General features: G+C 44.8%; 1 protein-coding gene across 3 annotated transcripts in view; it reads right to left on the minus strand.

Annotated features, from left to right (window-relative positions):
- Nucleotides 1-15,564, minus strand: part of LOC140393814 (plexin-A2-like) — a 582,987-nt gene that overhangs the window by 167,828 nt on the left and 399,595 nt on the right. The gene's annotated exons all lie outside the window — the stretch shown is intronic.

Here is a 15,564-nt window from a genome sequence, read left to right on the forward strand (position 1 = left end):
ATTCCACCGGGAACCCGTCTGGTCACGGGGCCTTCCCTGCTTGCATGCTTCCCAGTCCCTTAATAACCTCGTCCACCCCAATCGGTGCCCCCAGGCCTACCACCCCACACTCCTCCACTTTCGGGAACCTCAATTGGTCCAGGAACTGCCGCATCCCCTCCTCTCCCTCTGGGGGTTGAGACCTATACAGTTCCTCATAGAAGGTCTTGAACACCTCATTTATCTTTCCTGCCCTTCGCACCGTGTCTCCCCTTTCGTCTCTAATTCCTCCTATCTCCCTCGCTGCTGCCCTCTTTCGCAATTGATGAGCCAACAGGCGACTAGCCTTTTCCCCATATTCATACCTACTCCCCTGTGCCTTCCTCCACAGTACCTCCGCCTTTCTGGTGGTCAGAAGGTCAAATTCCGTCTGGAGTCGTCTCCTCTCCCTGTACAATTCCTCCTCCGGGGTCTCTGCAAATTCCCTGTCCACCCTTAAAATCTCCCCCAGTAATCTTTCCCTTTCCTTGGCCTCTGTTTTCCTTTTGTGGGCCCCAATGGAGATCAGCTCTCCTCTGACCACCACTTTTAGTGCTTCCCATACCACTCCCACAGGGACCTCGCCGTCGTCATTGACCTCCAGGTATCTCTCAATACACCCCCGCACTCTTGCACACACTCCCTCATCCGCCATCAGTCCCACATCTAATCGCCAGAGTGTTCTCTGCTCCCTTTCCTCTCCTAATTCCAGGTCCACCCAATGTGGGGCATGATCCAAAACCGTTATGGCCGAGTACTCAGCTTCTTCCACCCGAGAGATCAACGACCTTCCCAAAACAAAAAATTCTATCCGGGAGTACACTTTATGGACATGGGAGAAGAAGGAAAACTCCCTAGCCCTAGGTCTAAGAAATCACCATGGGTCCACTCCCCCCATTTGGTCCATAAACCCCTTAAGTACCTTGGCCGCTGCCGGCCTTCTTCCGGTCCTTGAGCTGGATCTATCTAGCCCCGGGTCCAGCACCGTATTAAAGTCCCCTCCTAAAATCAAGTTTCCTACCTCCAGGTCCGGTATACGCCCCAGCATCCGTCTCATAAATCCTGCATCGTCCCAGTTTGGGGCATACACATTAACCAACACGACCTCCATTCCCTCCAGCCTGCCACTCATTACATATCTACCTCCACTATCTGCTACGATGTTCTTTGCTTCAAATGCTACCCGTTTCCCCACCACAATGGCCACCCCTCTATTCTTTGCGTCCAGTCCTGAGTGGAACACCTGTCCCACCCATCCTTTCCTTAACCTAACTTGGTCCGCCACCTTTAGGTGAGTCTCTTGGAGCATAACCACGTCTGCCCTTGGTCCTTTCAAATGCGCGAGCACCCGGGCCCTTTTTATCGGTCCGTTCAGGCCTCTCACGTTCCACGTGATCAGCCTCACTAGGGGGCTACCTGCCCCCCTCCCGTGTCGACTAGCCATTACCTTCTCTAGGCCAGTCCCATATCCCGCTTCCGCGCTCCCGCTCGCTCCCCCAGCGTCGCACACCATCCCCGCCCACCCACTCTTTAGCCATTTCCTTTTGGATTTCCGCAGCAGCAACCCAGTTGTCCCCCCCCCCCCCCCCCCCCGCTAGATCTCTTTCTAGCATGATTGCTCCCCCCATATTACTTCCATAAGTCAGCTGACTTCAACTGACCCCGGCTACTCCTGCTCACTCCTCGACCCCCCCCGTGTGGGGAACTCCCATCCGCCTTGCGCCAGAAAGAATAAGGCGGGAAGACAGGCGTGGGAACATCCCTTCACCTGACCCGCCTCTTATGGCGCAGCTCCCTTTCCCCTCCCCCTCCCCTTCCCCATTCTCCAACTATGTCCCGTCTTTCCCCCCTCACCGGCGCCCATATTTCCCCAATGTCTCCCCCCTTCCCAATTTACTTCTCAATTAACTTCAACCATAACATTAACAATAACATTTCCTGCAGCATCAGTCCCTCAGTTCCGATCCAATTTCTCTTCTTTGATGAAGGTCCATGCTTCCTCCACCGTCTCGAAATAATGGTGTCTCTCCTGATACGTGACCCATAGTCTTGCCGGCTGCAGCATCCCGAACTTCACCTTCCTTTTATGCAACACCTCTTTGGCTCGGTTGAAGCTCGCCCTCCTTCTCGCCACCTCCGCACTCCAATCCTGGTATACCCGTACCACTGCATTCTCCCATCTGCTACTCCGCACCTTTTTAGCCCATCTCAGGACCTCTTCTCTATCCTTAAGGCGGTAAAATCGCACGATTATCGCCCTGGGTGGTTCTCCCGCTTTTGGTCTTCTCGCCGGAATCCGATTTGCCCACTCCACCTCCAAGGGGCCCGTAGGGGCCTCAGCACCCATCAGTGAGCTCAGCATCGTACATGCGTACGCCCCACAGTCCACTCCTTCCTCACTCTCAGGGAGACCCAGTATCCGAAGGTTCTTCCTTCGCGCTCTGTTTTCTAGGGCCTCGATCCTTTCAGTACACTTTTTATGAAGTGCCTCGTGCGCCTGTGTCTTAACCGCCAGGCCCAGGATCTCGTCCTCAATATCTGTCACCTTCTGCTCCACCACGCGGAGCTCTGTCTCCTGGGTCTTTAGTGTCTCCTTGACCCCCTCAATTGCCTGTAGCATCGGAGTCAGCACCTCCCTCTTCAGCAGCTCCACGCACCGTCTCACAATTTCATCCTGCTCAGGCCCCCATGTCGCCTGCGCTTTCTCCGCCGCCATCTTGTACTTCGCTCTTTCTGACCCTTTGGTCGACGATTCCTCGCGCTGCAGCCGCCGCCGCCGGTTTTTTCCTCCTTCGTTTGGGGGGGGGACTCCCTTCTCACACACTCCACACCGGGTTGCGTTGTCGAAAAATTCCCCGTTGGGGCTCTTAAAAGAGCCCGAAGGTCCGTCGGAGCTGGAGCCGCCGAAACGTGCGGCTAGCTAGGCATCACCGCAACCGGAAGTCCCTTCAGTGGCCTTGATGAGATCTTTTCACAGTTGTTCCCTCTGCTGCTAGAATTCACCTTTGATACAGGCCCTCAGGTCAGCTTGCAGCTTCTAGATTTTATTCTTAATAGTGAACATATTGCTCAGAGCGAAAAGTTAAAACAACTGTTTCGTCCCCAATTTAACACAGGGAAATTGAAGATGGGGATTCTTTATTCCAAGTTCTGAAAACTGAATCAAGACTAGACAACATTTTTTTTTTTGCTCCCACTGAAAAACAGCCATTTTCCTGCAAGGTAGGATTCTCATCACGTGATATAGATTTCAAAGGACAGGTACAACAATAAGATTTCACTTGACATCGTGCAGCATCTAGTGAACTGAGGAGCCAGAATTTTCACTTGGTTTTACTATTGTCAGCATCCTGGTTACGGGATTGATCATCACATGATCAGCGAATAATATGGCAGGAGTGCAAATGAATTAAGACAAAGTATGCAGATTACTGCAGGCAGTGATAGACTGACAGAAAAAAAATCCAGTACGCTATGGACTTCACACTTCGAAAGAGACCCGCTGATAAGTTTGTACTTCCTCAGGGCGGCACGGTGGCGCAGTGGTTAGCACTGCTGCCTCACGGCACTGAGGTCCCAGGTTCGATCCTGGCTCTGGGTCACTGTCCGTGTGGAGCTTGCACATTCTCCCCGTGTTTGCGTGCGTTTCGCCCCCACAACCCAAAGATGTGCAGGTTAGGTGGATTGGCCACACTAAATTGCCCCTTAATTGGAAAAAAAATAATTGGATGCTCTAAATCTTTTTTAAAAGTTTGTACTTCCCTTGTTTATTGGTTCTTCCTTCACTGACTGGCGAACTGTAACTAGCGAGGTGTCGCAAGGGTCAGTCCTCGGACCTCAACTGTTTACAATCGATATAAATGATCTGCAAGGGACAGTGAAACGTAGCAGAATTTGCTGATGGTACTAAAATAGGTGGGAAAGCAGGCAATGAAGAGGAGCTAAAAAATTTACAGATGGATATAGATAGGCTCGGAGATTGGGCCAAAAAAACGATGTGGGGCATTTGAGGCTGTTGCTTCCCGTACCAGCCTCCCTGAACAGGTGCCGGAATGTGGCGACTAGGGGCGTTTCACAGTAACTTCATCTGAAGCCTACTTGTGACAATAAGCGATTTTCATTTTTTTCCAGAGGAGGTTCACCAGATTGATTCCAAGGATGGAAGGGTTGACATACGAGGAGAGATTAAACAGTTTGGGTCTATACTCTCTGGAATTTAGAAGGATGAGAGGGGATCTGACCTAGGTGTACAAAATACTAAAATAAATGTAGACCAAATGTTCCTTTGTGGGGTAATTAAGAATGAGAGGTCAAAGATATCGGTTGAAAGGCAGTAGATTTAGAACGGAGATGAGGAGGAACTACCTCTCGCAGAGTGTGGTGAATTTGTGGAATTCTTGCCCCATAGGGTGGCACGGTAGCTCAGTGGTAAGCACTGTTGCTTCACAGCACCAGGGTCCCAGGTTCGAACCCCACTTGGGTCACTGTCTGCGTGGAGTCTGCACGTTCGCCCCATGTCTGCGTGGGTTTCCTCCCACAAGTCTCGAAAGACGTGCCTGTTAGGTGAATTGGACATTCTGAACCCTTCCTGTGTGTACCCGAACAGGCGCTGGAATGTGGCAACTGGGGGATTTTCACAGTAACTTCATTGCAGTGTTAATGTAAGTCTACTTGTGACAGTAATAAAGATTATTATTATAGTGCGGTGGAATCAGAGTCACTAAATTGTTTCAAGGAGGAGATAGGTATATTTCTGATAAAAATGAACGGTAAAGAGATATGGGGAACAGTTGGGGAGGTAGGTTTGAGACCAAGAAGAGATCAGCCATGATCTGATTCAATGGCGGAGATGGCTCGAAGGGCTGAACTGCCTACTTCTGCTCCTAATTCTTATGTTCCTATGAATAAAGATTGTTTTATGTTCTGGTTCTTCACTGAGTGGCTTCAGTAGGCCACAGATTCAGGACAAGCATGGTCTTTGGTAGATTTAAATAATTTATTCATGTGTAAATATTCTTTCGAACACAGGAATAGGCATGCAGATGTGACCGGCAGGGCTCTATAAAATTTCAGTAAGTTTTACCTTTTATCATAACTCAGGAGAAAGCTCACTCTGTGAGCTGCAGGCAATGTCTATTGTGCCCCTTTCAATATAAAGGCTCTTATGTTCTGAGTGACTGGTGCTTTCTTCATTGGAGATCATCACTGACAAGTGTATCTGTGTGGAAACCTCCTGGAACATTCTTGGTGCAGAGTCCCTTATCCTGAATACCTTTCAACATAATTTTATTAAAATCATTCTTGTAGACGTTAGGTAATGAAAAAAAAAGTTTGTGCCGTGCAAAGTACAGGCAAATTCACAACTCAGTTAAAAGTCGGATTGAGCACGGAAGTGACAGGAACGTTACTTTATCTGTCAGTGCATCAGCTTGCCTTTCTGCATTTTGTCACGAGGGGAAGACAGGATTGGCAATATCCACATTTACACTGTTGGAATAACATTACCACTTGTCAACCCGAGATTGAGTGTCTGAGAGTGCAGAATAAAAACAGAAAACTACTAAAAGAAAATCTTAAAATAAGCAAAAATGGATGTGTTTGCAACCTGCTGCCAAGGGGAGGAAGGGTTAGACAACTGAAAGATGAGACCAAGTCTCCCACTCTTCCAACCTAGGCTCAACTTGACAACAGCAAGTACACCATCTATAACCCCGAGAAGACTTTCAATTATCAATTTATTTTTCATTGTTTAAAAACTCCAGATTTCTATCTTACTGCGCTATCTCATCAAAGTTGCATTCCTCAAAATAAATAAAGCTCAAGAAAATAAATTAAAGGGAAACATCACCGTAATCAGATCACACAAAGTGGGGTTGGCCAAGTTACATGCTAATTACAACTCCTATAATATTCTGTGCATTAAAAAAATGTTATCTTAACATTGAATAACAGAAGTAATAAATCCTGCAGTTCACAGACTATAGTAGTTCCCACAGTCTTCCTGAACAATAACCATCTTGGTGCATTAATGGAGAGTTCAGTTCTCTCGTGTTTTAGAGACTCGTGTTTTTGACCTTTTAACCTCCAATTTCCATCAGTACAAGAGGGGTCAGCACGATGTTTGGCATCTTTTATATATTTTTTATTATTCCCTCCAGTTTGATTTCACACATCGCTTACAAAAGAAGTGTACCTTTAATATTCGCAGCTGAAGTATCCTTTTGTTGGCCAATATATTGGCACTTCCAAAATCACTTGGTTGTGGCAATAAGTCCAAAACAAAACAACCCTCCTTTTATTTTAGGTCAATTAGCTTCAGGTTTTAGATTAGGATTTTTCAAAAGGGTGGGTCCCGGGCGGGTGTCGGAGCGATCGATCACGCCGTTCCCGCGGTGATCCTGATTGCGTGAGAAGCGCCCAACTGCTGCTACTGGCTTTTACATCAAGAAAGCTGGCCATTAGCACCTTTTAAATGAAAATAAATGAAGCTGTGTGCAGTCTTCCAGCCAGAAGTGGCAGCACGGTCCACTTGACGTCAAGCGCTCTCCATGCATATGCTTTTGGTGCCAAATCACGGAGCAGAGTTGCTTCCAATTTCCAACTGTTGGCATGAGGACTGTCAAGATGGAACATTTGCTTAAAAGTAAGAGCTGGCCAGAGGCTCAAATAGGCAGTGTACCTACTGGACAAGATCTCACAACAGGATTTGCTTAAGAGAGCTGCTCGAGAGTCCAGGGTAGGGCAGAGCAGTACTAATGTTAGCTCTGTACAGGGTCTCTGGTCAACAGTTTACAAAAAATAAATTTCTCGGGAACAAATCAGTATAAAGATGATTACTTGAGGTATGGTTTTGTCAATTCTGCCAATGCAAGTAATGATGCAAAGCATGTGTTATATGCAGGGGAGTACTGGCAAATAAGAAAAGTTTCATTTTTTCAAAGAGAAGTGGCGGGTGAAGAATTCCTTTTGTGGCTGAGACCCCAGAGTCAGTTTTTAAACTTACAGCTGATTTCAAATCTAAAAACAAGTCAAGAACCCAGGAGGCTGTCAGTATTCTGGAGTCGCATCTCCCAGGAGCATCTGGTGCGGAGTAAAACATGCATTTTGTTGCTATTGTCCTTCGTGATGACGTACATGTGCTAGGTTGGATTTTCACAAAGATGAAGAAGGCACAAAAGAACTGGCTGGAGTCTGCACCTGATATGCACGTTGCCCTCGCCTCCTTTGAAACTTTTTGGAGTGAGATTGTGAAGACCAAGCATGTTCCACTTTCACAATAAAGGTAAGCGAAGGAGGCGTGTCACGAAGGTCGGCTGGAGTGGATCCCGAATAGTAATAATAATCGCTTATTGTCACAAGTAGGAGTCAATGAAGTTATTGTGAAAAGCCCCTAGTCGCCACATTTCGGCGCCTGTTTGGGGAGGTCAGTAAGGGAATTGAACCTGCGCTACTGGCCTTGTTTTGCATTACAAGTCAGCTGTTTAGCCCACTGTGCTAAACCAGTCCCTAGATGATTGGCCGGTTGGCAAAAGCGAGTCCCAGGAAAAAAAAGTTTGAAAAACACTGTTCTAGATCGGAGTGAAAGTGGTGCCGAAAGGTTCTCTTCTTGCCCCAAAGTGCGAATTTTCAATGAACTGTGCACAATTTTACGAATGTGATAGAAAACTTGTTTTAACAATCATGGTGACCGTTCACCTCATAAAGCAGATAACTTGTCAAATGCTTCTGAAGTGAACACTAACATTTCAACTCTTCTCCACTAAGTACAGCATCTTGCTTTCTTTATTCTGGTTTAATTCTAGTGACCAGACTGACCAGTAATGGAAGCTGAGTAACCCCACTGTTCATGACGTATTCTATAATTAAATGGGATTTCTTACCCCAAGCACTTGAAATAGTTCTGCCCGGCCAGCAAACAAAAAATTGTTCTTAAAAGTCGTTATACAAACAAGGAGGGAGCAGAATATTACAAACGCATATGAAAAAAAAAATAGGAGATGGACAATATCAACTTTTTCCAGAAGTTTCATTACTTTCCAATTACCTGCTTCAAAGTCTGGATTGCAAGCAAATCAATGAAGTCAAATATGAAAGGAATTTCGAAGGAACACTAGCAGGAAGCACGCTGTGAACAATATAGGGTCAACTGTGCATTTTTTAATGGGCTGGACTTGCAGTTCCCATGGCGGCAAACCCAAGATGATCACTGTTATTGAGGACCATGACGGTACTGAATGTCCCAGTGAGCCCACTTTCATTCAAGCCAGAGTTTGCTGTATGATATTTTGGCCTCTGGGGGAGCCATTGGGGTCTGCATTGTGAAAAGCTGGGCTATTTTCATCGTATTTACCCTAGTTTGTACACCGACTTACTTAGGGCTGCTTCAAGCAGATGTGAAAGCCTTCTCAGGAGCGCAGCCCTTCAAATCAAAAGGACCATCAAAACATTGACGAACTCCCGGCACTGCTCACATCCACTATTCCCCCAGCCCGCTGGCTTTGTTCACTCTCACTTCCGGCTCGGCTCACCCTCACTTCTGGCTCTGCTCACCTCTGCCCCTCCGCCGCACCCTTCCCTGATGTTAGTGTGGAGCTCTTGGTGCCAAGGTGAGTGAGGACGGGGAGAATGACTAGAATTAAAAATGAATACAATTTAAGATCATAAACACTTATCTGTCATTCTTCCAGGGGCAGACTTCAAGGGGCATGGCTTTGTTGGAATCGTGGCATGCCAAGAGGCCTCCGCACTCACCTCAGTGAGAGACCAAAGCTGCACCACGAAGAGCAGGAAAGGATGCAGCCATGTCCCCCTCTAGTCTAACTCTAATTTTACACTTGGTCCTTCATTTATTCGAATGAGTTGATTGGCACAACTAGATCGTCAACTGTGAGCGCAGCAGAGCTTCAGAATTAGATTTAATCAGAATAAAGAACGCCTCCTGAGCACCGGCCAGGGTGGCAACATAATAAAACTAAGGATTTGCAAATGCCTCGTAGCTCCTGATCACTGCTTAACCTATGGCTTCCTGTCAAACATAATCCTGAAGAGTAGGGAGTTTTTGCTCGAGCAAAGAAGACTGACGGGCAACTTGATCGAGGTGTACAAGATTATGAGGGGTGGGGGTGGCACATGGCATAGTGGTTAGCACTGGGACTGCGGCGCTGAGGACCCGGGTTCGATTCCGGCCCAGGGTCACTGTCCGTGTGGAGTTTGCACATTCTTCCTGTGTCTGAGTGGGTTTCACCCCCACAACCCAAAGATGTGGTTAGGTGGATTGGCCACACTAAATTGTCCCTTAATTGGAAAAAAGAAAATAATTGGGTACTCTAACTTTATTAAAAAAGAGAGAGAAAAAAAAAAGGATTATGAGGGAGTGGCTAGGGATCAGTTGTTCCCCTTAGTTAAAGGGTCAGTTATAATAATAATCGCTTATTGTCACAAGTAGGCTTCAATGAAGTTACTGTGAAAAGCCCCTAATCGCCACATTCCAGCTCCTGTTCGGGAGGCTCGTACAGGAATTGAACCCACGCTGCTGGCATTGTTCTGCATTACAAGCCAGCTGTTAAGCCCACTGTGCTAAATCAGCCCCAGTTACAAGGGGACTCAAGATCAAGGTGAGGGGAAGGAGGTTTAGGGAGATTTGAGGAAAAGCTTTTTCTGCCCAGAGGGTGGCAACAGTCTGGAATGCACTGCCTAGGAGGGTGGTAGAGGCAGGTTGCCTCACCTGCCTTAAAAAGTACCTGGATGAGCACTTGGCCACGTCATAACATTGAAGGCTATGGGCCAAGTGCTGGCAAATGGGATGAGGTCGGCAGGTCAGGTGTTCTTCATGTGTCGGTGCAGACTGATGGACCGAAGGGTCTCTTCTGCGCTGTATTTTTCTGTGATTCCGATTAAAGCTATTCCAGCCTTGGGGTAATAGTATTTTGCTGCATAATGTATTATCCACTGCGGATTTATACATGCAAACACATTCCTTCTATACCATCTCCAGCCCTGTGACATTGAGACGTGATTCCCTTCACCTGGGAATGAATGCTCGCCTCCAGCAGGTTGACCTGGGGAAGAAGTGCTGGTAGCAGATTGTAAAATTTGGCATGGGACTCCTGTGATGACCAAGTTCGGCACATCAATGTTGTGTCTCATCAAAGCCTTCATTTTCTTTCAGGTAAACGTAAACACAACTGGTCAACTATCATGATCTGAAACAATATTTGGAATACTGACCCACACATAACACGAGTCAGATACAATAGTGGCAAACAGACAAGTAAAAAAAGCACCAACTCATCAAGTAAAGTGACAGGAGTTGGGGGGGGGGGGGGGGGGGGAGACTACAAAAGATGGGCTGTATAATGCTTGTAAATAAACTATAATCAATGGGCAGAGTATTATAATTTTTCAGCAGAGTGGCATAGCGAGAAGGAAATATGACTCTCCACCCCAACTGGGGCTTTCTCCGCCATATCGGTCAACTCATGGGTAAAGAAAATTGAAGGAGCGAGTGATGCACTCACCTGAACTTCTCTGGTGGATTCTGTTCGCCAGGTGCACGCCGTGCGAGACCTGTCATAATTCACGTTGGTGTGCCCTCACGATGAGGTGAATGGCTTGTGTTCTCCCCCAGTCTGTGTGGGTTTCCTCCAGGAGCTCTGGTTTCCTCCCACAAGACCCGAAAGACGCTCTTGCTAGGTGATTTGAACATTCTGAAATCTCCCTCAGCGTACCCGAACAGGCGCCGGAGTGTGGCGACTAGGGTAATTTCACAAGAACTTCATTGCAATGTAAGCCAACTTGCGATACTAATAAAGATGATTATTATAATAGTGGGGGGAGATGTAAATTTATTGTAATGGACTTCCCGTCGTTCAACATTGGGATTCCCGGTACGTCATTGGTGGGGGCAAGTGCAGCGGGAAGTCCCACCGGCGTAAAACATGATTTAGGCCCCTTGCGATATCATGATTTATTATAAATGTGCACAGGAGGAGAGGAAATACAGCACCTTGCCTTCTCTTTTAAAAACAAATTGCCTGAAGCAACTTGCGTCACACGAGAAGAGTTTTGATACTTTTGCTCAGCACCCCAAATTGAAAATTAAACTGTTTTCTGCCCACTGCAAAGATATGTTTCATTGCAATTTATATCTTGTTCACTGTCATCTATCCATTCTCTCCTCACTCAGTTACATACAAACTTGTCACTCACACAAAAAGAACCAGCAGTAAAAATGGATTGGTTTCTGTCTTTCTAAAGAGCTGTTGTTTCACAATTTAAATAAATGTCGATAGCAGGGTTGTTAGACAACCACTCCAATGGGTTTTAGAGTGTTTGGCTTATATTTTGTGAGCAAATTCTGTCACTGAATATTCAGTGCAGTGAATACAAATCTTATTTGATTTACAATTATTCTTCAAGTGATCAAACAGCCAACAGATTTCTTCTAATTTGGTCCTGAAAGACTGAGTAAATCTACTATTGAAACACAAGGTCGAATTTAATGCCTCCCCATGGTGAGTTCGGTGGGGGGCATTCACCACCTTCGCTCCTCGGTCCAGATTAAGCCCATGTTGGGAAGGCTAAACATAAAACAGATGAGCATACCAGCCTCCCCGAACAGGCGCCAGAATGTGGCGACTAGGGGCTTTTCACAGTAACTTCATTTGAAGCCTACTTGTGACAATAAGCGATTTTCATTTCATTTCATTAGCGTGTTACAAATGTTGGGGCCAGTTCGTTCATTTGGTGAGAATATGTTTCCAAATAATGCCAACAGCACGAGATCAGTTCTTATTCTGGCTAAGATAGACTTAGGATATGCCGCCACATCCTGCCCCCGAGAGAAGGCAATAGCAAACCGCCCTTGACAGAACCACCCATAAAAAGGCTCAGGGTGAAACATGAACAGTCAATGAGCCTTCTCTACCTTTAGGCAGAGCGCATATTACATGACAATTGTAAACGTAAATGATAATCCATTTTTTAATGAGTGTTTTATTGATAAAGAGTAAAGTGTTCCAAATGCTTCTACCTTGGTTATCTTTCACCAATTATATATGTGCTGTTTAGATAGCATAATAATTTGGGATTTGCAATAAAATGAGAAAAACGCTGACAGAGATAGACTGTCATGGCTTAACACAGACTCCCTTAATTAATCAAATATAAGTGATTAATTGATTTGTAGAGCGTGCCACACCATAGCAGCGAATTATTATTGTTCTTCCATAAGTATCAAAGTATAACTCAGGAGGGTCACAGGTGAAATTAAGTTAAAGCCGCCTTTCGCATGAGTGAACGAACAATTATACTTTACTGGTGAGTTTGCGTACCTTATTCTACAGGTGAATGCAATCCTATGCTCGTAGTACAGCTTTCTAAACTAATTTGGCACAATTTATGAGGCTAACTTGTAAACGTTAAAATTTCATGAGGGATGTTACACATCAATACATGTATGCAATAGGCGACAAGAATGTCAATCGCAAACACTGGCACACGAAAAGATGACAGGATGTCAAAAAACCTATTTTCTCATGGTGCCAGGGTCAGGGTAAAGGATGCTCTTAATCACAGGAAGATGCATAGTTGATAAACTTAATGAAAAATTATATATCATGGGGGGTTGTATTTGCCTTTTCACCTTCAGTATCTTAGCATGATGGCCACCAAAATTCTTTACAGCTATACGGAAGGGAAATAACAGCGAGGCATCCAAAACATTGGCCAAATATTTGCACAGTTGAATTACAAAGCACACTTGTGTCACACAATGATGTCATTGATGTAAAGTCATATCTGATTTGATTTGTAACCTGCATTAACTACGCTTATTATTTTTCTTCAAAATTTATTGAACCCGATTTCCACCGTCATCAAATTGATTATTTCAATCGTCCTTTCACATTGCGAAATCATTCAAAATTCTTGTCGCTCTGCATTATCTATTGCCTCTCCCACATTACCAAAAGTAAATAAGAAAAACACAAAGAAGACTCGATCCTGATTCCTGACCAATGAAATCTTGAAAATTCACCTTCATTGTCAGTCTCAGTTTGAACCTGCTGCGTGTACTCAGCAACTGGATTTTATTCCATTGTGCACTTAACGCAAGCAGAGACAAATGTTATTTCCAATTGTCATTACAGGTGTAAACCTTTTCAATCTTTGAGATAATGAGTCATGGGACAATAATTGAATCTTCGAACGTGGGGAAAAAATGTAGTTTAAGAATACTTCCCGTCACACCCAGTACTTCAAACTTTTAAGCCATATTTTTAAAAGTGGATAATGCAATAGCTGTTTAAGGTGGCTGCAGCATATCATGTGACTCCAGTATCCAACCCCAAGACAGTCCAGAGACTCAAGCAAATGCCAAATTCTCTCTCCCACCCAGGCATTGCCTTCTTCCAGACCCTTCCATCAGGCAGTAGGTACAGAAGTCTTAAGGCCCACACATCCAGACATAGGAACAGCTTCTTCCACACAGCTACATGACTCCTCAATGACTCCCCTTCGGACTGATCTGTTCCCTGTAAGAACACTATTCACGACGCACTATGCTGCTCTTGCTCATGTATTTGCTTTGTTTGGCCCCTTGTTCCACACTGTAACCAATCACTGTTTGTCGATGTACCATTTGTCAATGTTCTCTGTTGATTATTCTTTTTGTCTATGTACATACTGTGTACGTTCCCTCGGCCGCAGAAAAATACTTTTCACTGTACTTCGGTACATGTGACAATAAATCAAATCAATCAATCAATCAACTATGGGCAGTCACAGCCATTTGCAAAATTCACACATCCCCTTGTTAAGGATGCACCATCAACAAAGCGGACCATAACATAACAGCCGACTTATCTTCCTTCTTTATTGTGGACACATTGGGTGGGGTTTTCAAAATTCAGTGGATGTTACAGGAAGATGAAATGGATTTTCTCCATCTTTCATTGTAATGTGAAGGGTTCCTCATCCCAAACACAAAAACCGCGGCTGCCTGAAACTCTCAGGCTGTGAAAGGTCACAACTGAGAATATCTACTGCTCTACCAAACCACTTCCTTTGCAAAAGGACTGTGGAATTGTAACAGGTCACATGGGTAAGGCAGCCATGTTTATTACCTGCTTTTAAAAGATAATAGCAGAAGCTGTTGGAAGACAGAATCCAGAAACACAATCTAAGCCATCAAACCAGCTGCAAGACAATTATTCGGCCAAATCAATAAACATCAATACCTTGAAAGTGGGGAAAGACTCTCCCCAACATGTTCCAACTTCAAATTCACCTCAGTACAGATCTCCTGGCAATTCAAATACAAGAAGCCATGCAACGTACTGACAATCTGCTGTTTTTACAAGACCTCCACTGCAGCTCAGTTTGTCTAAGAGACTACAGGCCTGGCATGAAAGAGACCAAAATAATTCCAGATTATAATCTTATTGTTTTCCTTCATTTGTATCTAACCTTTCTGTGTATGACAGTGTGTTGGAGATGTCATGTTTAAACCTCTCGGGCAAATGTGTCATAATAAATTATCATCATCCGTTATTAAATTCACAAAAGCTTGCTGCTGGGCTCATTTGGGACAAACCACTAGAGGATAAGGAAACACACTAATCATATACATTAAACATTTTGATCATGGACAACAATAAAACACAAACATTGTCCCTGACATTCTCAACAATACCTTGGACATTTGGATGGCATTTGGGTAGTGAGATGCTCCAGTTAGTAGACCGATGACACATGGTACACTATATTATTTCCAACAAAATGTCATGGTGACACTGAAAGTAAATTCGAAGTTGTGGAATAAAGAAACTGTACATAACAGAAAAGTAAATGAACTGATCCCATGGTTGAGCTTCCTCATTTGGTTATGACATGCCATCATGCCTTCACTTTATCTGTTCAATTGGTCTCTGACATCTGGTGTTGTCTGGATGATATAAGCAGTGATTCATTGTTTGTGACACAATGGGATGGAAATCCACTGCAGGCAGTTGCACAAAATGGACAATATTGGTTTGGTTACAATGGAACCACGGGGGTTGTGTATAATGGTGACGGATCAGATGTCGCCCACTTTGCATCAACACCCATTGGTGTCTCTACCCCTACATGTCTGGCACATTTTGCTCTTGCTTTACTGTAGCACTGTATACATATCTTCCCCCTATATCGTAGTACTGCTCCAGGTTTTAATGAATGCAGAGCTCACACTGTTTTACACTTGAGCAATACGAATTAATTGTTGATGGACCACCATTTTGACTTGGCTTTGATGCCAAGAGAAATTAAATTCCTGCCTGGTTAGTTGACACCAACAGAACAGAAGCTGAGAATTTGGTGGTGAATGGATAATGGCTGATAATTTATCGACCATAGAATTTCTAGAATGTATTCTTATGATAACAACAGCATACAAACATGAGGGCCAATGGCAGTGCGGGATAACAAAGGTAGTCGCAGAAACATTTTACACAAATTTTAAAATCTGCACACAGCTTTGATGGCAAACGGTTACTAAATTGATCTCGA

This window comes from Scyliorhinus torazame, chromosome 17, assembly GCF_047496885.1.
Source record: "Scyliorhinus torazame isolate Kashiwa2021f chromosome 17, sScyTor2.1, whole genome shotgun sequence".
In the NCBI taxonomy this organism is placed as follows: domain Eukaryota; kingdom Metazoa; phylum Chordata; class Chondrichthyes; order Carcharhiniformes; family Scyliorhinidae; genus Scyliorhinus; species Scyliorhinus torazame.